This window comes from Elephas maximus, chromosome 4 (genome assembly GCF_024166365.1).
Source record: "Elephas maximus indicus isolate mEleMax1 chromosome 4, mEleMax1 primary haplotype, whole genome shotgun sequence".
Lineage (NCBI taxonomy): Eukaryota > Metazoa > Chordata > Mammalia > Proboscidea > Elephantidae > Elephas > Elephas maximus.
Genome location: NC_064822.1, coordinates 127,459,171 through 127,483,064, shown reverse-complemented (window position 1 = coordinate 127,483,064; position 23,894 = coordinate 127,459,171). Strand labels below are relative to the sequence as shown.

At 39.0% G+C, this 23,894-nt stretch overlaps 1 protein-coding gene across 7 annotated transcripts in view; it reads left to right on the top strand.

The window, feature by feature from the left end:
- GRIP1 (glutamate receptor interacting protein 1) overlaps positions 1–23,894 on the top strand; it is a 791,276-nt gene that overhangs the window by 78,319 nt on the left and 689,063 nt on the right. The gene's annotated exons all lie outside the window — the stretch shown is intronic.

Here is a 23,894-nt window from a genome sequence, read left to right as displayed (position 1 = left end):
CTGTGCCCCCCCCGAGGTATTTTAATAAGTGCTGCTATACCAATCATTTTTTATGAGTTGCTGTAAAAAAAAATTAGTATAGCACGTATAAAAATACCTTGCAGGGGGAGGGCTCATTTTGGTTGAGAATATGGGACTTCCATTAATTTAAATTTAAATAGTCCATATGGCTAGTGGCTACCATTTTGGACAGCACAGCCATAGACGTTACCCCGTCTTCTGACATTTACTACTGCGGAAGAGAATCCAAGTTCACTCTGTCTTGATTTAGAAATGACAAATATAGTTTTAAAAATATTTTCCTGTAATTTGCTGAGTACTTGGCAATTGCCAGTCCTTTTCCAGGTTTTGAAAGTTTTCTTTTAGTATATCTTTTGGAACCTGTGCTATGTGATTGACAAAAAAATACAGGCTGTGCATACTTGGATTTATATTCCAACTCCACAAATTAAAACTTGGTGACCTTGGAAAAATGCTTTAACCTTTCTCAGAATTATTTTCCTCCAAGGGTTATTATCAGATCAAAATGGAGGATTCATTCATTTTCCCTGCCCTGAGCAATTCATTTGCATTGGTTTCTATTTTGAGAATACCAGTTATTCATAGGCAGGATTTCTGATAGTATCTTCAAAATGACTGTCTTCAGGTTCATTCTTTTCATCTATTCATTCCTGGGACATTTTCTCAAGTTTGTTATTTATCCTTCTTATTCCATTTTCTGTTGTATAAAACTTGTGTCTGGTGTGAATTTAATTTTTTCTACTGTATTCTTTGGTCCTCACAACTGGACAAGTAAGCAACATCATGATGAACAGAAAATATTGAAGTCGTCAAGGATTTTATTTTACTTGGATCAACAGCGATGTATTCCATTGGGTAAACCTGCAAAAGACATCTTTAAAGTCTTAAAAGGTAAAGATGTCAGTTTGATGACTAAGATGCAGCTGACCCAGTCACCTCATTTTCATTTGCCTCATATGTGTGTTAAAGCTAGAAAATGAATAAGGAAGATCGAAGAAGAATCGACACAACTGAATTGTGTTGGCAAAGAATATTGAATATACCATGACTGCCAGAAGAAGGAGCAAATCTGTCTTAGAGGAAGTATAGCCAGAATGCTCATTAGAAGTGAGAGTGGCGACACTTCATCCTGCTTGCTTTGGGCATGTTATCAGACAGGACCAATCCCTGGAGAAGGACATCATGCTTGGTAGAGGGTCAGTGAAAAAGAGGAAGACCCTCCACAAGATGTCTTGATACAGTGACCGCAACAGTGGGCTCGAGCACAACAATGATTGTGAGGGTGGCGCAAGTCCGGGCAGTATTTCATTCTGTTGTACATAGGGTCACTCTGAGTTGGAGCCGATGGCAAATAACAGCAACCTGACAAATACTGTACTTTTTTATTTTACTATCCGCTTTTCTTATTCTACCCATTCTTATTTAATAGAGACAGTATCTTCTCAAATCCTGGTAGTAGCATCAAACACGTTTGCTCTATGTATGATGTGCCCTGTCGTAAAAATACTTAAGAGGTGGATTTCGCATTAAATTTTTAGGGAAATGTCTCTTGTGCTACAAATTATTTCAACGCATGTTTTTTGTTTTGTTCCCCTCTTTTATTCTTGAATAAATTCACTAGGTCCAGTGTTGGATAATAGTCAAAATTTAGGGATTACCCTTATCTCTCTGTCAGTTTCTTTGTCCAGGGATTGCCAAGTGCATTTTCTTAGTTCTTCTGCTGGAAACTGTGTGCTTGTTATGGGTTAATTGTGTCAATCTAGCTAATGGTTTTGTATAGTTAGTTGATCTTTTCAAGGAACCAGAAAAGTTTCTGCAGCTGCCTCTGGGTTGTGAACTACAGGATATACCTGGGGTAATAGGACTCAGCCTTTAGAGAGGATGTGATTCAAGATTCAACTGAGTGCAATCTATGCCTACGAAGAAAATGTACTGATGATATTCTTCTAAATTTGAAGATGGCTAAAAGTATCTCAGAACTACCATGAAATTTCTGTCTGTGAGGTCATATTTTGAGTGGTGTTTGAATGTGTCCTCTTTTGCGAAAGCATTTTCTGTTTCATGAAACTGCTGGAATCAAGGCTAAGAGCTCCCATTAGTGTTGTTAATCTGGAATCCAAATTGAGATGGGCTCTGGCTGAATACACCCTCGAGACTTCAAGAATTGTTCAGTTTGACAAATACTAGGTTCTCATTGATGTGGTTAATATCGATTAACATATACTTATTATCACTAAGTATATTTTTAGGTGGATTAAATTATTTTTGCATTGTGTTCTTGTCACCATTAAAGATTTTACTGGCTGTATTTCAACATTGCTATTAATAAATAAATCATTTGGCTTTGTTGTAGTGAAAAAAACTACAAGTCTTTAAGTTTAAAAACAGAGACTTTTATTACAGTGAAAAGGCATTTTGCAAAATGGGAAACATAGTGCTGGAGTAATCTGAACAAAGTGCTTCTCTGAGCTGCAGTGTTACAGAGGCTTATGAAGTAAAAAAACTGCAAACAGAAGGATACAGCTAAAGCATTTTTGATTGGTTAACATTTCCAAAGCTGCAGGTTGCAGGGTCTCGGTTGACTGTCCTTACAGGGGCTGGCTTCCTTTACAAGGATGGCTCCAGGAGACAGGATTTTGCCTGACCACTAAAATCACATGTTTCCTGGTGCCTAGACATTTGCAGCCTGTGTTAATCTGAGTTACCTTAGTATTATGGTGATGAATGCTGCTGAAGTATAAAAGTGAAGTTTGTTAAAGGATTAGGGTGATTATAAGTGAAAGTTCTAACAGATATTCTAATGTTTGTTAAGGAGAGAAGGAAAAAAAGGCTTTTGATACAGAAAAGTTACAGCTTTGTATTTAACATCTGGTTATTTTAACTCTAAGCTGGGCTAGTTAGAATAAGGTTTGGAAAATTACAAGTATGTTTGAGGGAGTTTAAAGGGGATATCTTCTTAGAATCGGCTTAGCCACTAAAATCACATGTTTAACACTATGTCTAACACTGGCATAAAGCTGGATAATCTCTTCTTAACATTGGCCATTTCTAACCACAAACTCTTCCTTTAGTAGAGTAAAAGGAGTAGGCAGGTAAAACTGCAGTTTTCTGTAGAATTCAAAGTTACAGCAGAAATCTGCAGAAGATAGGCTGTATCGTATGTCTTTAAAAACACAAAACTGAGTCATTTAAGACAGGAAGGAATTTTGGCCTTGACCTTAGGCAGAAGCCCTAGTCTGTCAGTAGCCTTAGTTTTGAAATGCTCTTCTCAGCTTTCACAATGTGAATTTGTATATATGTTGCCCTTTACGGAAAAAATTGGTTGTGCCCAGTCTGTCTTCATGTTTCTCTCTACTCTTTCAGTCAGAAATAATAATTATTTGGAGAAATGAATAAAGGATTTTAGTTAACAATTCCATATTTTACTTTGAAGCTTGGTGTTATTTTTTGAAGCCTGATGTTGATTTCCCCTCACTCAACTACATGGAAGAAATATTTTGTTCTTCAGCTGCCTACTATGACAATGCCTTAGTCTCCCTAACCTGGAAATGGAAATGAATTCACATCTCTAATCATTACTGATTGATTTTCTTTATTGGAGTTTTTTTTTTTTTTTTGGTAGAGCTCACAGAAGTTAAAAGTTGATTATTCATTTGCATGGTTTATCTTTTAAGCAACCCCTACTACCAAGCCTGTTGTATGTTTTGCTAACATATATATGTTTGGATACTGAAAAGGTTAGATATAATGGTATAAAGTCCCAGTTGACCCACGTTACTATGTGACCTTGGGCAAGCTGCACTCCTTTTCTGAGCCTGGGTGAGCTTTACTACAAAATGGGAATAATGCCACCTTCTCCAGATTGTTGTGAGCCTTGAATGAGCTCATGGCTGTAAAGGTCCTAGTCTACTGTATGGTACACAGGATACTCAACACGTTAGCTTCCTTTCCGTCCTCTCTCTCCCTTCCAGTGGCAGATACTCTCCTTCATGTTAATAGGTTCATATTAATTATCTCTGTATTTTTCAAACATGGTCCAGTGCTGGACCTTGTTTTTAGGTGCTGTTGAGTCTGTTGCAACTCATAGTGACCCCTCTATGTACAACAGAATGAAACACTGCCTGGTCCTTTGCCATCTTCACAATTGTTGCTGTGTTTGAGCCCATTGTTGCATCCACTGTGTCGATCTATCTCGTAGAGGGTCTTCCTCTTTTTTACTGACCCACTACTTTACCAAGCATGATGTCCTTCTCCAGAGACTAGTCCCTTCTAGTAACATGTCCAAAGTAAGTGAGACGAGGTCTTGTCACCCTTGCTTCTAAGGACTATTCTGGCTTTTACTTCTTCCAAGACAGAGTCGTTCGTTCTTCTGGCAGTCCATATATGTTCAATATTCTTTGCCAACACCGTAATTTAAGTACATCAGATTCCTCTTTGGTCTTCCTTATTCATTGTCCAGCTTTCACTTGCATGTGAGGCTATTGAAAATACCATGGCTTGGGTCAGGCACATCTTAGGCCTCGAAGTGACATCTTTATTTTTTTAACATTTTAAAGAGGTCTCTTGCAGCACATTAGCCCAATGCAGTACATTGTTTAATTTCTTGACTGCTGCTTCCGTGGGCGTTGATTGTAGATCCAAGTAAAATGAAATCCTTGGCAGTCTTTTCACTGTTTATCATGATGTTGCTTATTTGTCCAGTTGTGGTAATTTTTGTTTTCTTTATGTTGAGGTATAATTCATGCTGAAAGCTGTAGTCTTTGATCTTCATCAGTAAGTGCTTTAACTTCTCTCTGCTTTCAGCAAGAAAGGCTGTATCATCTTCATATCGTAGGTTGTTAATGAGTCTTCTCCAATTCTGATGTCTCACTCTTCTTCATATAGTCCAGCTTCTCAGATATTTGCTCAGCATACAGATTGAATAAGTATGGTGAAAGGATACAATCCTAATACACACCTTTGTTGATTTTAAGCCACTCAGTATCTCCTTGTTCTAACACCTCCCTCTTAGTCTGTGTAAAAGTTCTGCAGGAGCACAATTAAGTGTTCTACAATTCTCATTCTTCGCAGTGTCATCTATAATTTATGATCCACACAGTCAAATGCCTTTGCCTAGTCAATAAAACACAGGTAAACATCTTTCTGGTATTTCTGCTTTCAGCTAAGATCCATCTGATATCAGCAGTGGTATCCCTCCTTCATGTCCTCTTCTGAATCCCACTTGAACTTCTGGCAGTTTCTTGTTGATGCACTGCTACAACCATGGCAGATGAGCTCTTTTATGTTACTGGTTTATATTAATTATCTCTCTATTTTTCAAACATGGCCTAGTGCAGGAACCTAGTAAGTGTTAAATACATTATTTTTACAGGTTTAATAACGTTTCCCCAGATTCAAAACAAATTGTCACCTCCCTAGGATTCTAGCTTTTTAGAATTTGAGGCTGTATTTCTGTCATCCTTGTTCTGAGCCACACCTTTTAATGACATAATATGAAATATAGTGCTAGTCAGAAATACGCATAAGATAATTTTAAAATAGCACTAATACTTTAATTCCATGAGATGTTACCAAACAATATCTGGCTGTATTTCTTTTATCATTGTCCTTTGGAATTTGTAATTCCCTTGAAATCTTTTTCACTTTTTTCCCCTGCTTCTCACTTTGCATCAAATAGGGCTGATTGTATTTATTTTTCCACTTGTAACTAAATTCCGTTAAAGGTGTTAATGCCATCAGCCAGATCGTGTTGGAACCAGAAATTTTGTTTCCCGCTATCAAACTAATATCTTCCATTATTTTTCTTCCTTGTGTTATGACAATGTTTATTGTTGTTCCAAAGCCAATTTGAAATTTTACTTTAGGAACATTGTATTTTGATATGACCATTTGGCTTAAAAAAAAAAAAAGAAAGAAAAGAAAAAGGGTTCTCTAAGAGTGAGATAGAGGTTTTCTGTTTAATGATGATTAGTAATAACTTATTTGGATGTATTCGTCTGAGGAACTGAGATGATTTTGCCATTGGGCCATTTCTATAAGGCACAAACAGATGGGACTTATTCCAGCCCTGAAGGTGAACAGACGTCCCCCTTTAATTGCCTAGGGAAGAAGATTTCAGTGGCTGTGGCTCCCTCACAAGGGCACAGTGGTCTTGACTGTTAAGACTTCCAAGTTTGTTACTTTTAAACCCGGCCAAAACAGAAAATAAAACCAGCTCGTTGTATTTATTCAATAAAAAGTTCCTATACTGTGCAGTACACACATGGGGTTGCCATGGATTGTAATCTACTGGAAGGCAACTAACAACAACAGTACTGTGCTGAGGCTAACTATTCAGAGTAACAGCAAAGAAGAGAGCCTGCAGTGAGTAAGTATTCATTTTAATTATGAATTTGTGGCAAGCTTACATACAAGAGTATCAGATTAACAAAGAAGTTTAAAAATGTTAGAAATTTGGTAGGAAATTGCCTGTGGCCCTTGGGAATGACAGCTGTAGAGTCAGGATTTTGTGATTCACAGTACAATCTTCTAGAACCTCCTGTCTCTTGTAATCTGTTCTGTGGAACTGACAGTGCCTTTCTTAGAAGGCTGTTGTAAAGATGAAATACAAAGCACTGGCCCAAGGTAAGTGTTCAGCAACTGGTAGTTACTATGACATTTAGTTTCTGAAAATATTTGTAGGTGAAGGTTATGATTGCCACTAGTCATCATTCTAGTTCATAGTTGGAGTTAAACATGTTAGCAAATCTCAACAACTAAACATCTTCCATTATAAAGTAGTGAACTCATCCTTCTTTACTGAGGTCTAATCAATTAACAACTCAACAACTGTCTCTTGAATAACTAGATAAATGAACAAACCATATAGTCTAACAGAATTTGAAATCAAGAACCTAAAGTTCTCAAACATGGATCAAAACTCAAACAGGTATTATTAAAAAATACAAGTTCTGGAACACCAGAGAAGTGGCACAATACTATGCATAGAGTGAGTGCCTAGTAAATATTTACTTATCTATTGATCGAAGAAATAAACGGCACCATTAGATTACAAGAAAGAATTAAATAGCACCATTATTTTACACCATCAAGAGAGATTATTGTTTGGAGTCCTTTCTTACTTATCGATTTGAAGAATTTGTGACTAGAAGAGACTGTTAAGTTTATCTGTTCCCAAATACCAGTTTTATAAATGAGGAAAGAGATGCCCTGGGGGTTAAATAACTTGGCTGTAGCTACTTAGTGACTGAGAAGGGCTTGGAAATCAGGGTAGATTTACTGAGGGCATAAAGAAAGAGAAAAAGCCAACCCATGGCCTTCTTGGTCTTATGCACATGGAGTGCTATTGACTGGACATTCTTGAAAGCAATAGCAGCATACAAGAAATGGAGACCTGAAAGGTGAAGTTGTCTAAAAAATAAAATAGTTTAAATAAAGGAAAAGCCTCCTTATTAATTTTCACTGGGTCCACAGTGAGTGGAAAATGTGTGAGTACCACTCTTTGGTGACCATTCTGTTGCCTTACGACTGACCCCGTTAATGGAAGGTCTGCTTAACAGGCCATTAAGAAGACCAGGCTGCAGGTAATGCTCCTTTACAAAAGGTGGGAGACACTTGCAGTTCTACTGAGTGGCGTCCTATCGTGTTGATGTGGGTAGACTTTTTCTCTGGTAGATGTATATTGTTGTGTGCTATCCAGTCAATTCCAACTCATAAACCAGTGCGTCCCCTATTATGACAGTGTAGAACTGCCCCGTAGGGTTTCCTAGGCTTTATGAGAGCAGATCGCCGGATCTTTTTTCCTCTGGAGCAGCTGGTGGGTTCAGACCACTGACGTTTTGGTTAGCAGCTGATGCTTAGCCACGGCATCACCAGAGCTCCTTCAGATGTATCTAAAAAACCAAAACCAAACCCATTGCCATCAAGTCGATTTCAACTCATAATGACCCAATAGGACAGAGTAGAACTGTCGCATAGAGTTTCCAAGGCTGTAAATCTTTCCAGAAGCAAACTGCTGCATCTTTTTCCTGCAGAGTCAGTGGTGGGTTCGAACCGCCAACCTTTTGTCTGGCAGCCAAACACTTAACCAATGCGTCACCAGGGCTCCTTTTCACATGTATTTAGGTTCCTTTATATTTATGATGGGGAGATGCAGCTCTGCACTCCAGCTCTCCAGACAGGGAGAGAAGGTTAGCCTCCCACTCTGGCTGAGTATGAATACGGTTGATAAGAAGGCAAATGCCTAAAAGACAGTATCTGCTGCTAAGGGTCTACATTCCCATCTCTCACTGCATTGTATCTCAAGGATTATTACTGTGGCTATCATTCGTTCAATCAACAAATAATTGTTGACTATCTGCTACCTGCTAGGCATTGTTTTAGTTCTGGGGGTATCACAGTGAACAAAGCAACAACCTTTGTCTTAACAGAGGTTAAATTATGGTGGGAGAGACAATAAATCATGTTCTGCCCCCCTCCTACCTGCTTACCTTCATATCCTGCTCCCTAGGTTCTTCTTCATCCTTTCCTAGGAACATTCAGGAGGTTACCTTTATTCCAATTTATTTCAACTTCTACTGACCCTTGTATGCTTTACTATATGGTAGAGGGCTCAGGCCCAAACACTCTTGCTGAACACTTTATTTGATTATAAATATGTTGTTGTGTGCCATCGAGTTGATTCTGACTCATAGCGAACCTATGTGACAGAGTATAACTGCCTCATAGTTCTGCTATGAGTTTCCAAGGCTGTTATCTTTATGGGAGCAGATCGACAGGTCTTTTTTTTCCTGCGGAGCTGCTGGTGGGTTCAAACCAGTGACCTTTAGCTTAAACATCCAAGTGCTTGATGATTACACCACCAGGGCTCTTTATAAATAGGTAAAGATCCTTTTACCATACTTATTCAGTCTGTATGGTGAGCATATAAGCCAAGAAGCTGGACTATATGAAGAAGAATGCAGCATCAGGATTGGAGAGAGATTCATTAACAACCTGCGATATGCAGATGATACAACCTTACTTGTGGAAAGCAAAGAGGACTTGAAGCACTTACTGATGAAGATCAAAGACTCTACCCTCCAGTATGGATTATACCTCAACATAAAGAAAACAAAAAATCCTTACAACTGGACTAATAAGCAACATCATGATAAATGCAGAAAAGAGTGAAGTTGTAAAGGGTTTCATTTTACTTGGATTTACAATCAATGCCCATGGATACAGCAGTCAGGAAATCAAATGACATATTGCATTGGGCAAATCTGCAAAAGACCTCTTTAAGTAAGTTTTAAAAAGCAAAGATGTCCCTGTGAGGTCTAAGGCATGCTTGACCCAAGCCATGGTATTTTCAGTCTCCTCATATGCATGCAAAAGCTGGACAATGAATAAGGAAAACCAAAGAAGAATTAATGCTTTTAAATGATGGTGTAGGTGAAGAATAGTGAATTTATACCGTGGCTGCCAGAAGAACAAACCAATCTGTCTTGGAAGAAGTACAACCAGAATACTCCTTAGGTGGGAGGATGGTAAGATTTCATCTCGCATATTTTGAACATGTTACCAGGAGGGACCAGTCCCTGGAGGAGGACATCATGCTTGGTAAAGGAGAGGGTCAGCAAATAAGAGGAAGACCCTTGATGTAATGGGATGACACAGTGGCTATGACAGTGGGCTTAATCATAGCAGTGATCATGAGGATGGTGCAGGACTGGGCAGTGTTTTGTTCTGTTGTACATAGGGTCGCCATGAGTGGGAAGAGACTCGATGGCACCTAACAACAACGACAACAAAAAAGACCCTAAACAGGTGAAGCTTTCCTATACTGTCTGTTTGGATATACATGGTATCGCCGAGCTTCTTGGAATTTCAATTAGGATTTCCAAATGTTTCCAAATGATTTTTAGGTAACATTTTTGTTAATACAGGTATAGATCTAACATTGATTTTGGATGTGTATTCAGAGGGAGTACAGAAATGAAAATTTGTGATTGAGTTAAGCAACGCGTATGATTTAGGTCAGTTAGGGGACAGGTGGACAGGGGATTTCAGACTGGAGAACAGTATATCTCAGGGATGAAAGTGAAGGTGAGGATAAAAAATAAGCAGCACTTATAATCAGAATGAAATCAGTAACTGTTGCTGACCATTGAGTGAAGGCACATGAATTACAGTGATGGAGTTGTTTTCCAGTGTCCCCAGTGAAGGATCTACAAATGACATGCCATCTTGGTAAAGTGAACCACAATTTTGATTTACAGTGCATTTCCAGGTTAGAATGAACTGGCTTAGAGGTAGTATGTGTTACTGAAAGTGATACTACATGAATGGCAGTGCTCATTTTTCTATTTTAACATGACAATAGAAAAATCTACTCTCTCATGATACCAGTCCTTATTAGCTTTTCCCATTAGAAGGCAATTTAACCTCAAATTTGGTGTCCAGGAAGTTGAAACCAGATCAGACACAGTTAAGTTGTTCATTGAAATATCTTCGAGCTCTATAATAGAAGGGAATATATATAGTAGAAATTTTATTTTTTAAAATAACCCATGAGGTTTTTGATTATAATAGGATGCTGTTGACATCACTTATTTAATTCCTTTATTTGTTGTGTATATCTACTATCTCTAGCTTTTGAAAAGCTACAGTTGTATTATTGATAGATTATATTTCCCATATGATCTAGATGGCTGCTGATGCTGTAAGCTACTCTTACAATATGATGTTGACAGTTTTTCGAATGAGTGGTAGGGTCTGTGTCTCCTTTCTTTGAACCTGGGTGACCGTTCTGACTGCTTTGACCAATATTTGGAAGTGATACTACCTGATTTCTGAAGCTAGGTCATAAAAGTGCCATGTACTTCCGCCTTATTCTTTTGGGATGTTTGCTCTTGGAATCTAGCCACCATGCTGTCAGGGAGCCAAGTAACAACATGGAGATGCCACGTGTAGGTATTCTGGCTGACAGCCCAAACTGAGGTCCCACCTGACTGCCAGCATCAACTGCCGGACAGATTTGAGTGACTTTCAGATTATTCCAGCCTGCAGGCATGGAATCACTCACCCCTACCCTAGCCTTCGAGCCACCCCACTGGCACTACATGGAGCATAGAAGAACCCTACTTAGGTTGCAGGTTCTTAAGCAAAATAAAATGATTGTTGTATAGTTTTAAGCCTCTAGGTTTGGGATTGGAAATCCTGGTGGCATAGTGGTTAAACATTTGGCTGCTAACCAAAAGGTCTGCAGTTCGAATCTACCAGGCGCTCCTTGGAAACTCTGTAGGGCAGTTCTACTCTCCCCTTATAAGGTCACTATGAGTCGGAATCGACTCGATGGCAGTGGGTTTTTTTTTTAATAGGTTTGGGGCAGTTTGAGATCATTTGTTTCACAGCAGTAAATAACCTGAGTATATGTCTAGCATATATAGACAGAAATCAGCCTTATTAGTCAAAATTAAGAGGGCCTGCTTATATAGTTTACCTATAGTAGGAAACAGAATAATCAGATAGAGTCTATGTCATCTAGGCTATAGATAACGTCTAGACAGGGTTTTAGTGTAATGAGTGAGAGTGTGACTCTGTACAGTTCTGCAACCTCCTAGTTTGTGGGCAGGTTACTTCGTTTCTTCATCTGTAAAGTGAGGATGCATGAATACATGTACTTAGAACAAAACCTGGCACACAGTAAAAAAAAAACAAAACACAGTAAGCACTCAATAAATGTTAGATACTGTTATTATTATTACAAGCCTGGTGCATTATAAAAATAACCTAAGGATTCATTGAGACCAATTGAATCCACCACTGATTATGTTTACTTCATAGTTTTCTACATGTTCTTATATAAAAAAAAAAATCTTACATATGATAAATTGTAGAGGCTATTCAGTGGCTTTTGATATTAGTCCCAAGTTTCTCTTTAGTAAGGAACTCTGGTACTCAGTGGAAATAATTCTGGTCCCAACTGGATCCTCCTTGTGCATTTGCAACTGCTAGAATGACCCTTTTTTTGTAGACTCATAACTATATCTTCATGTTCACTTACGCTCTTGAGGTGTAGTTTTAAAGCATAGACTAGAGGCTTGATTTATCTGTGGATTTCTAAGTGTGGTTTGCTTCTCTTGAGTTTGTTCAGCAAATTGCTGGCTGTGGTCACGCAATGCTGAATTTCTAACCTGAACATCTCCATCTGTGTTTTCTTTGCAGTAATCGATGTCTTCCGTGTGCTGCAAAGATAGGAGGCAGGTTTTAAATCGGCTTTGGTGGGAAGAGGTGCTTCCTCTGGAGCCTGATTTGAAAATAGATACCCATTGCGCAAAAACAGAGACACCATAATACTTCCTGGGCAACACCATTAAGTATACCCTAGATAACAGCAGCCAAGGGCAATATTGCTTAATCACCACGTGTACAGTACCCTTTGAGTTACATAGATGATACTGGCTGATGAAGTGTAAGTATTGAATTTAATCTGCTGCTTACTGGGCTTATTTAAGATTTTTTATGAATTATTTTGAAGACATAGACATAAAAAAAAAGCCCATTAAATTCATGTATAGCATAGATTTGAAAGTTTTTATTGATTTTATTTTTGTTAGTTACATTAAATAAAATTTTATTATGATGCAATTATTAAAATTATTACCTACACATTATTTATTTGGATTTAAAAATATTTATTAGGTTTTAAAAAAAATTTTAGTAAGACTTAAAATTATTTAAATATGCTCACTCATTGTCAATGCTATTAGACCTGGAATGGTCATTAAATAAGATGGTTTATTATACAATATGTCTGCAGTGTTAAAATAAAAATAATAATACCTTTAATTTATATTGTATTTTATGAGATACAAAACACTTCATCACACCTGGCTGAGTAGAAAGGGAGAATGTTATTAACCTTCTATTTTACAGAGGTAACTGGAGCTCACAGAAGTTAAACGACATGGCTAAAGCTGGAACGGAGTAAATCAATTAGAATTGCATCTGGCTGCAAATAACAGGACCCAAAGAAGGATGTCTCTTTCTTTTGTAACAGAATGTAAGAATAAAGCAGTGCGGGACTGAGGTAGCAGCTCCATGGTGCCATAAAAAAAATAAAGGACCCAGGTATTATATTCACGGTGCAAAATGACTCCTCTGACTTCAGGCATCGTGTTGACATCCCAGGAAGGAAGAAGGAAAAACACCAAATGCTTGTAGCAGCTGAGCTTGTCCTTTTTTAAATCAAGGAAACGATGAATTTTCCGGTAGCCCCATTCATCTGTCTTCTGTGTATATTTCACTGGCTATAAGTGAGTCATGTGGCTCCTACCCACTTCAAAGGAATTGTGTTAGTTATCTATTGTTACATAACAAATTAGCCTACCTTATCCCATTTGTTGAGTCAATTCCAGCTCATAGCGACCCTTTAGGACAGAGTAGAAGTGCCCCATAGGGTTTCCAAGGCTGTAATCTTTATGGAAGAAGACTGCCACGTCTTTCTCCTGAGAAGTGGCTGGTGGGTTTGAACTGCTGACCCTTTGGTTAGCAGCTGAGCATTTTAACAACTCTGTCACTAGGATTCCTCTAGCCTGCCTTAAAAAAAAAAAAAAATACACACGTTTATTATTTCACATTTTCTGGGGGTCAAGAATCCAGTCACAGTTCAGCTGGTTGCCTCTGCCTCACAGTCTCTTGCAAGACTGCCAACAGGTTGTCACTTGGGGGCTGCAGTCTCATCTGAAACTTGAGTGGGGGAGATCCCACTTCCAAGCTCAGGTACATGGTTGTTGGTAGGATTCAATTCCTAACATGTTGTTTGACTGAAGGCCTCAGTTCCTCATTTGTTGCCAGACTTCCTCAGTACCTTGCCACAAGAGCTTCTCTACAGACAGGTCACAATGTGGCAGCTGTCTTCCCTCAGAGTGAGCAGGAGAGCAAGAGAGAGCATCCCAGGATGGAAACCACAGTCTTTTTGTAACCTGATCTCAGGAGTGCCATCACATCACTTTTGTCCTCTTCTATTCGTTAGAAGTGTCAGTAGATTCAGCACACACTCAAGGGGAGGGGATTACATAAGGGCATGAATACCAGGAAGTGGAGATCTACCCATTGGGAGCAATCCTAGAGACCCCCAGCACAGGAGTCTAAAAGGACATGAATAATTTTAATTGCTTTGTATTATCTATCTCTGACAAAGTTAGGAAGAAGAGGAGAATGGATATTGGGTAGTCAAATAGCGGTGTCTACCACAGAGAGTAGATAAAGTGCACAGAGTTTGGGTTAGAAGGAATGGATTTGAATCCTAGATCTGCCACTCATTAAATGGATTAATTAACTTTCTTGATCTTCTGTTTTCCTCAACAGAGTCACAGGGTGATTGTCCAAATTAAATGGTATAATATAGCTTAAATGTGTGTTTGTAAGTTTTCAGTAAATGATTTTTGTTATTGTTAGTTGCTGTCGAATCTGTTCTGACAAATGATGACCCCGTGTGTGCAGAGTAGAACTGCACTCTATAGGGTTTTCAAGGCTGTGACTTTTCCGAAGCAGAATACTATATAGTGTAGCTGGAACTATCATCTAGTTTTCCCACGGGTAACAAGAGCAGGATACAGCGCAACCTAGACATACGGATTCTGAGATTGAGAGTTAGGAAACCTAAAATTTAGGTATTTTACTTCCTTATTTAGAAATTACTATCTTTTTGATTAGGCTGTATTACCATCTGGGCAAAAGTAAAGGAGATGAGTCCCCTCTGCTAATGTGCTGTTAGAATACTTACACCGATCAAACAATCCTTCATCTCTGAAAAACTGTAGCGTTTGTTTTTTCCTTTAAATAGAGGCTTTTCCTTGACCCTACTTTTGGGTTAAATAAAGTTTACCTCAGAACCTTGCTGCAAAGCTAAATTTTTTCTCTTATGCTTTTCAGACTTTGTTACAGTTTTTGTAATAGATAGGAACTGATTCTTGAGGTGAAACTCTTTATGTCGCTTTCAGTGGACAATTCAGCATATTATTGCAGGAGTATCACTTGCCCAATATTATGGTCATTGTATATTTATTCATTCAAAGATATATTTTGAGTACCTGCTTTATATAAGGCAGCAAGGAAAGTGTAGTGGGGGAGACAGAATAAGATTTAGGTTTTGACATCAAGGAATTTATGATCCAAAAAGGGAAGTAACACAGAACACAAATAATTATAATAAAATGTAGTTTCTGATAAATATCATAAGAAGTACACTAAATGTTAAGGGGATTTAGACAGAGAGAGCCATCACTTCCAACTTGTGGCTCAAGTAAACTCCTCTAGTGCAACCAGTAGTTACAAACCAATCCCCATAAAGCCTGTTATGTTAAAAATTCGAAGTACTTACAGTGGTTCATAATAAAAAAGGCTCTACTTTGCAACTTGCATGAAAACATTATTATTATTACTGATTATTATGTTAAAGATATTTTAGTGTATCTGCAAGTGTTTTCTTTAATGCTTTTTATGCATAGAAAGGTACACTATATACTAAGACAAACATTTGACTGACTTTAGATACGAACCGTGCCTAACTGTTCCGACTTAGGTACAAATGCAGTTTAAATGCAATTTAGGAACGGAACTTGTTCGTAATCCGGGGACTGCCTGTACTATAATTCAATTGGAATAAAAGGCATTTTAAATCAAAATCCTTAACCTTTCCGCCCTAGGGAAAGTGGGAAACAGCTCATTTGCAGAAAGGACTCAGCTCTGCTACAAGTTAATTTGGGGAAGGTCCAAAACAGAGTAAGGGAGAACAGGCAGGAAGGATGGGGGAAATGAAAGGCCCTGCTTAGTAACAGTGAACACAGATAAGCTGAACAGTCAGAACTTCATCCAGTGTGGATTTATAATGGAGCAGCCACTGCGTCTTTGCTGTAGTGAAGAAACTGGCTCTGGAGTCAGACTGTCTGGGTTGTCAGACTATAGTTCTGCTGCTACCTGGTTATGGACCTGGAGCAAGTTAATTTCTTATTGCCTCAATTTACTCATCTGTAAATAATAATAATTATTATATAATTATTATTATAATAATTCCATAGGCTTTTTGTTCTAAGAATTAAATGAGGTAATACATATAAACTCTTAACGCTAGTGCCTGGCCCATGGTAAGCGCTCAATATTTGTTACCCATTACCCGTTGCTGTTGAGTTGATTCTGACTCATAATGAACCTACAGGACAGAGTAGAACTGCCGATGTTTTGGTTAGCGGCCGAGCTCTTAACCACTAGGCCACCAGGGCTCCCAATATGTGTTAGGTTTTATTATTGCTTGAGGTGTAGTGGATTTCCAGAATTCCAGTCACTCACATTCAAATGTAAGTCTAAATACAAATATAAATACATATACAGATACAAGTACAAATATAAGTCCTCTTACAAATATGAGGCAGATTGAATAACTGCTTTTAGTATTTCATCTCATCATAGGTATAATGGTTAAGGCTGTATGTCAACTTGGCTGAGCCATGATTCTCAGTGATTTGACAGTCCTGTGATGGTGTAATCACTTCCATGATGAGATTTGATATTATGTGATCACCTCCATGATGAGCTTTGCTGTGAGTTGAAAAGGAGTTCCCTTGGGTCTGTGGCCTGCATTGAATATAAGTGGATATTCTGGCAAGGCTTGAGGCTTTTGCTTGTTCTGGATCCTGCAGCTGCCTCCTATTCATCCGATCTCCAGTTTTTGGGCCTTCAGCTAGCGGCTTACCTGCAGCCTTGCCTGCTGATTTTTGGGATTTGTCGGTCTTCACAGCCTGTGAACAAGAGTTCTGTCCTCTGACCTACTGATCTGTCGGCCTCTGTGGCTACACACATCAGGAGAAGCCTGACCCACTGACTTGAGCTGTTCTAGTCTCTATAACCGCATGAGCCATTTCCTTGATATAAAGCTCTCTTTCTATGTGTATTTATACGCCTTACTGAGTTTGCTTCTCTAGAGAACGCAACCTAAGACAATAGGTAACTGAGAATTGAGAAAATTCAGTGAATGATACTAGATTATGATTTACCTGATTTGGCAGTCTGGAGTCTTATGAAAGAAGGGGTTCTATAGAAGCTTTGCTGGCACTGTGCTTAAATACACTCATCATAACATCTCTCAGAATTAAGGTTTGGAGCCTCAGGAGGGTCTGGGGTCATGAAGATAGGAGCTGTAGAGCTCCAATTTTTTGGTTGTGGCTCATAAGAGGTATTGCAATATAAACTAGGTTATTAACAAGCAGGTTTCATTCCTGGGATGATTCATTGAGTTTTCTTCTACCTTCCCCAAATATATGAATTCATATTCAAAAAAAAAAAAAAAAGCAAAAGTAATTGTAGAACCATCTAGTGGTGATGGTCTTTTGTTTTAGTTTGCTACTTTTATTTTTTTTTTAAATAGAAGGTAAGCTTGGTGGCTTGGGGGTGTTTTATGAATCCTCAAGTGAGGCCATGGGGATCAAAATGTTTGGGATTTATTGCAGTATAGGGAGAGCAATGTATTTTCTGCTTAATTCCCTGAGAAAAGTCACACATGGGATCACAGCAGGTTTAGTAAATCATATATCCTGGGGGAGGAACCCAGATGGTGTAAAGCTACTGACCTAGCACAGAGAGTTGAGGCATGCTGCTAAAGGCATAAAGCTGGCTGGCTTCTGCGGGCTTGAGCTGTGGTCGTGTCACGGTCTACCACATTGCCATTTGTCCCTGTGGATTCTGAAAGCTGCAGATAAAATTTTCAAAGGCTTAGCTGTCTGTAATTTAAGAATGAACTTGATTAGAAGTCAGATCAAGTAAAAGAAAACGGAAATGTTATTGCACAAGAGAAAAATGAACAATCTGGTGGGAATTCAGTACTTTAAAAAAAGAGTTCTCTATTTTTAATTTTTTTGTTGTAGTAAGTGTATATGTAACCAAAATGTGCCATTTCAGTGTTTTTTACAATTAAAATTATTCAGTGACATTATTATATCCACCATGTTGTAGAACCATCACCACTTTCCATTTCCAAATTTCCTTATTGGAAACTCATTGCTGCCTAAGCCAGGACTCTCTCTTTCCCTCTGCCTTCCACCGCTAATAAAATTCAGTCTCTATACATTTGCCTCTTTTAGATATTTCATACAAGTAGGATCATATAATATTTGTTCTTTTGTGATTGACTCCTTTCACTCAGCATAATGTTTTCAGGTTCATCCATGTTGTAGCAGGCCTTCATTTCTCTTACTTGATTTTACTTGTTAGCTTTTGAGCCTACTACTTCCCTTTTTGGCTTTAATTTAGTAACATTAATGTTTGGGAAAAAGTAGAAAATAACTGATGTGATTGTTAAGGTTGTGTGTCAACTTAGGTGTGCCATGATTCTCAGTGGTTTGGCAGTTAAGTAATGATACAGTTGGCACTTATATAATGATGTTCTTTGGAGGTTATGTAACGATGTAGCTATCTTCCATTTTGTGATATAATGTAATTATCTCTATGATGTGATCAGCCAGTCAGCTGTAAGGGGAGTTTCCTCAGGGGTGTGGCCTGTATCCAATATATATGGACATTCTGGCAAAGCTTGTTGGCTTTTGCTCACTCTGGATCCTGCATCTAGCTTGTCATCATCTGACCTCTGGTTCTTGGGATTTGTTGACCTCCACAGCCTGTGAGCCAGCAGCCTATCGTCTTACTGCCAGTCTTGGATTCGTCAGCCTTTACCAGCCTCCTCCTGCCATGTGTCCTGCTGATCTTGAGCTCGTCCACTCCTGCAGCTGTGTGAATCAGGAGAAGCCTCCAGCCTGACACCTGATGCATAGAATCTACAACTGGATGAGCTGTTTTCTTGAGATAAATCTCTCTTTCTCTCTGTACACACGTGCGTGCACACACACACGCGCACACACACTTGTTTTGCTTCTCTAGAGAACCCAGCCTGAGACAACTGGCTTGAGAAAGATGAAATAAAAGAATGCTGAAGTGTGGTCCGTGGGTAGCTGTCACCCAGATACCCCCTCAAGGAAAGAACATAGTAGCATTTCCTCCTTGGTAAAAATGAGGGCTGGTTTGTGGAAGACGGAAGCTAGGACATAGAGAACTACCCAGGAACGAGGGTGAGGGGAGAGTGGTCATTCCAGATTACTTGGTGAAAAATAGGTAAGTCAATGTTACATGCATTTGATTTGATGTAAATCTGTTAATTTGATCTACAATTCAAACCACACACCAGCTCATTCTGTACAAGTGCTTTTAAGTCAAAGTTCAAAAATTTTAGAGTATAGTGCTTTTAAAGTTATTTTCCTTGTAATAAAAGTTATTTCTTTTCCTTTTATGTATAAATATATACTTTATCCTATCTAGGGGTCATCCTAAAAATCCCCAGGGTTGAATCCGTTTATTAACTCTTGCTGAGATAGTTTCTAGACTTGAATTTAAGGCATAAAATGTTAAACTTTATCAAAAGAAGTACACCAATTCTGGAACTAACTAGTGATTGAAGGGAGGCATTCTTTAGTGATACATTACAAAACAAGAGTGTTTTGACTAGTGCTGCTATCAAAATTCTTATACATGGTAGCATTATTCATAATATCCTCAAACTGGAAATAACCCAAATGTCCATCAACAGAAGAACGGATAAATGTGGTACATCCATCAATGGAATATAATACAGCTTTAGAATGAACTGCTATTACATGTACTAACATTATTGTGAGTGAAAGAAGCATGATACAAAAAAGTATGTTTTGCACGATTCCCATTTATATAAAGTTCAAAAATAGGCAAAACTGATCAATGGTTTTATAAGTCAGAATAGTGGTGTACTTTGGGGTGGTTAATTGGAGTGGTTTGATGAGGACTTTCCCAACTGCTGGTAGTACTCTGGAAACCCTGCTGGTGTGGTAGTTAAGTGCTATGAGTGTTAACCAAAAGGTTGGCAGTTCAGATCCACAAGGGGCTCCTTGGAAACTCTATGGGTCAGTTCTACTCTGTCCTATAGGGCTGCTATGAGTTGGAATCGGCTTGACGCCAAAGGGTTTTTTTTTTTTTTGGTAGTACTGTGTTCCTTAATTTGAGGGTTAGTGGTTTGAATGTGTTTACTTTGTCAAAAGGAGCTTTAGTGGTGCAGTGATTAAGCGCTTGGCTAATAACCAAAAAGTTGGCGATTTGAATCCACCCAGCGACTCTGTGGGATAAAGACCTGGTGATTTGCTTCCACAGCCTAGAAAACCCTATGGGGCAGTTCTGTTCTGGGGCTTGCTGTGATTTGAAATTAACCCTACAGCACCTAACAAAGACAGCAGTACTTTGAGAAAATTCACCAAGCTGTATGCTTAGTCGTTTGTGTAATTTTCTGTTATATTTATGTTACATTTTAAAAAGAGTGTTACAAAATTTAATGGACACTCAGAAATTTTCTGAAGGTAACTTTATCCAAACCCCAACATGTCCGTCAGTTTGTCATACTGTGGGGGCTTGTGTGTTGCTGTGATGCTGAAAGCTATGCCACCGGTATTCAGATACCAGCAGGGTCACCCATGGAGGACAGGTTTTAGCTGAGTTTCCAGACTAAGACAGAGTAGGAAGAAGGACCCGGCAGTCTATTTCTGAAAAGCATTAGCCGTGAAAACCTTATGAATAGCAGCGGAACATTGTCTGATATAGTGCTGGAAGATGAGCCCCCCAGGTTGGAAGGCACTCAAAAGATGACTAGGGAAGAGCTGCCTCCTCAAAGTAGAGTCGACTTTAATGATGTGGATGGAGTAAAGCTTTTGGGGCCTTCATTTGCTGATGTGGCATGACTCAAAATGAGAAGAAACAGCTGTAAACATCCGTTAATAATGGGAACCTGGAATGTACAAAGTATGAATCTAGGAAAATTGGAAATCATCAAAAATGAAATGGAACGCATAAACATTGATATCCTAGGCATTAGTGAGCAGAAATGGACTGGTATTGGCCATTTTGAATCGGACAATCATATCGTCTACTATGCTGGGAATGACAACTCAGAGAGGAATGGTGCTGCATTCATTGTCAAACAGAACGTTTCAAGACCTATCCTGAGGTACAGCGCTGTCAGTGATAGGATAATATCCATATGCCTGCAAGGAAGACCAGTTAATACCATTATTATTCAAATTTACGCACCAACCACTTGGACCAAAGATGAAGAAAGAGAAGATTTTTATCAGCTGCTGCAGTCTGAAATTGATTGAACATGCAATCAAGATGCATTGATAATTACTGGTGACTGGAATGTGAAAGCTGGAAACAAAGAATAAGGATCAGTAGTGGGAAAATACGGTGACAGAAACAATGCCGGAGATCGAATGATAGAATTTTGCAAGACCAACGACTTCTTCATTGCAAATACCTTCTTTCACCAACATAAATGGCGTCTGTACACATGGACCTCGCCAGACGGAACACACAGAAATCAAATTGACTCCATCTGTGGAAAGAGACGATGGAAAAGCTCAATATCATCAGTCAGAACAAGGCCAGGGGCCAACTGTGGAACAGACCATCAATTGCTCATATGCAAGTTCAAGTTGAAACTGAAGAAAATCAGAGCAAGTCCACGAGAGCCAAAATATGACCTTGAATATATCCCACCTGAATTTAGAGACCATCTGAAGAATAGATTTAACGCATTGAACACTAGTGACCGCAGACCAGACGTGTTGTGGAATGACATCAAGGACATCATCCATGAAGAAAACAAGAGGTCACTGAAAAGACAGGAAAGGAAGAAGAGACCAAGATGGATGTCAGAGGAGACTCTGAAACTTGCTCTTGAGCATCGAGCAACTAAAGCAAAAGGAAGAATTGATGAAGTAAAAGAACTGAACAGAAGATTTCAAAGGGCCTCTCGAGAAGACAAAGTAAAGTTTTTTTTTTTTATTAACTTTTATTGAGCTTCAAGTGAACGTTTACAAATCAAGTCAGACTGTCACATATAAGTTTATATACACCTCACTCCGTTCTCCCACTTGCTCTCCCCCTAATGAGTCAGCCCTTCCAGTCTCTCCTTTTGTGACAATTTTGCCAGCTTCCAACTCTCTCTATCCTCCCATCCCTCCTCCAGACAGGACATGCCAGCACAGTCTCAAGTGTCCACCTGATATCATTAGTTCACTCTTCATCAGCATCTCTCTCCTACCCACTGTCCAGTCCCTTTCATGTCTGATGAGTTGTCTTCGGGAATGGTTCCTGTCCTGTGCCAACAGAAGGTTTGGGGGCCATGACCGCCGGGATTCCTCTAGTCTCAGTCAGACCATTAAGTATGGTCTTTTTGTGAGAATTTGGGGTCTGCATCCCACTGATCTCCTGCTCCCTCAGGGGTGCTCTGTTGTGCTCCCTGCCAGGGCAGTCATCGGTTGTAGCCGGGCACCATCTAGTTCTTCTGGTCTCAGGATGATGTAAGTCTCTAGTTCATGTGGTCCTTTCTGTCTCTTGGGCTCGTAGTTATCGTATGACCTTGGTGTTCTTCATTCTCCTTTGATCCAGATGGGTTGAGACCAATTGATGCATCTTAGATGGCCGCTTGTTAGCATTTAAGACCCCAGATGCCACATTTCAAAGTGGGATGCCGAATGTTTTCATAATAGAATTATTTTGCCAGTTGACTTAGAAGTCCCCTTAAGCCATAGTCCCCAAACTCCCGCCCTTGCTCCACTGACCTTTGAAGTATTCAGTTTATCCCAGAAACTTCTTTGCTTTTGGTCCAGTCCAGTCCAGTTGAGATGACCTTCCATGTATTGAGTATTGTCCTTCCCTTCACCTAAAGCAGTTCTTATCTACTAACTAATCAGTAAAAAACCCTCTCCCACCCTCCCTCCCTCCCCCCCTCATAACCACAAAAGTATGTGTTCTTCTCAGTTTATACTGTTTCTCAAGATGTTATAATAGTGGTCTTATACAATATTTGACCTTTTGCCTCTGACTAATTTCGCTCAGCATAATGCCTTCCAGGTTCCTCCATGTTATGAAATGTTTCACAGATTCATCACTATTCTTTATCGATGCGTAGTATTCCATTGTGTGAATATACCACAATTTATTTAACCATTCATCCGTTGATGGACACCTTGGTTGCTTCCAGCTTTTTGCTATTGTAAACAGAGCTGCAATAAACATGGGTGTGCATATATCTGTTTGTGTGAAGGCTCTTATTTCTCTAGGGTATATTCCAAGGAGTGGGATTTCTGGGTTGTATGGTAGTTCTATTTCTAACTGTTTAAGATAACGCCAGATAGATTTCCAAAGTGGTTGTACCATTTTACATTCCCACCAGCAGTGTATAAGAGTTCCAATCTCTCCGCAGCTTCTCCAACATTCATTATTTTGTGTTTTTTGGATTAATGCCAGCCTTGTTGGAGTGAGATGGAATCTCATCGTAGTTTTAATTTGCATTTCTCTAATGGCTAATGATTGAGAGCATTTTCTCATGTATCTGTTAGCTGCCTGAATATCTTCTTTAGTGAAGTGTGTGTTCATATCCTTTGCCCACTTCTTGATCAGGTTGTTTGTCTTTTTGTGGTTGAGTTTTAACAGAATCATACAGATTTTAGAGATGAGGCGCTGGTCTGAGACGTCATAGCTGAAAATTCTTTCCCAGTCTGTAGGTGGTCTTTTTACTCTTTTGGTGAAGTCTTTAGATGAGCATAGGTGTTTGATTTTTAGGAGCTCCCAATTATCTGATTTCTCTTCGCAAAGCAAAGTTTTATAATGACATGTGCAAAGGGCTGGAGATGGAAAACCAAAAGGGAAGAACACGCTCGGCATTTCTCAGGCTGAAAGAACGGAAGAAAAAATTCAAGCCTCGAGTTGCAATAGTGAAACATTCTATGGGGGAAAATATTAAACGACGCAGGAAGCAT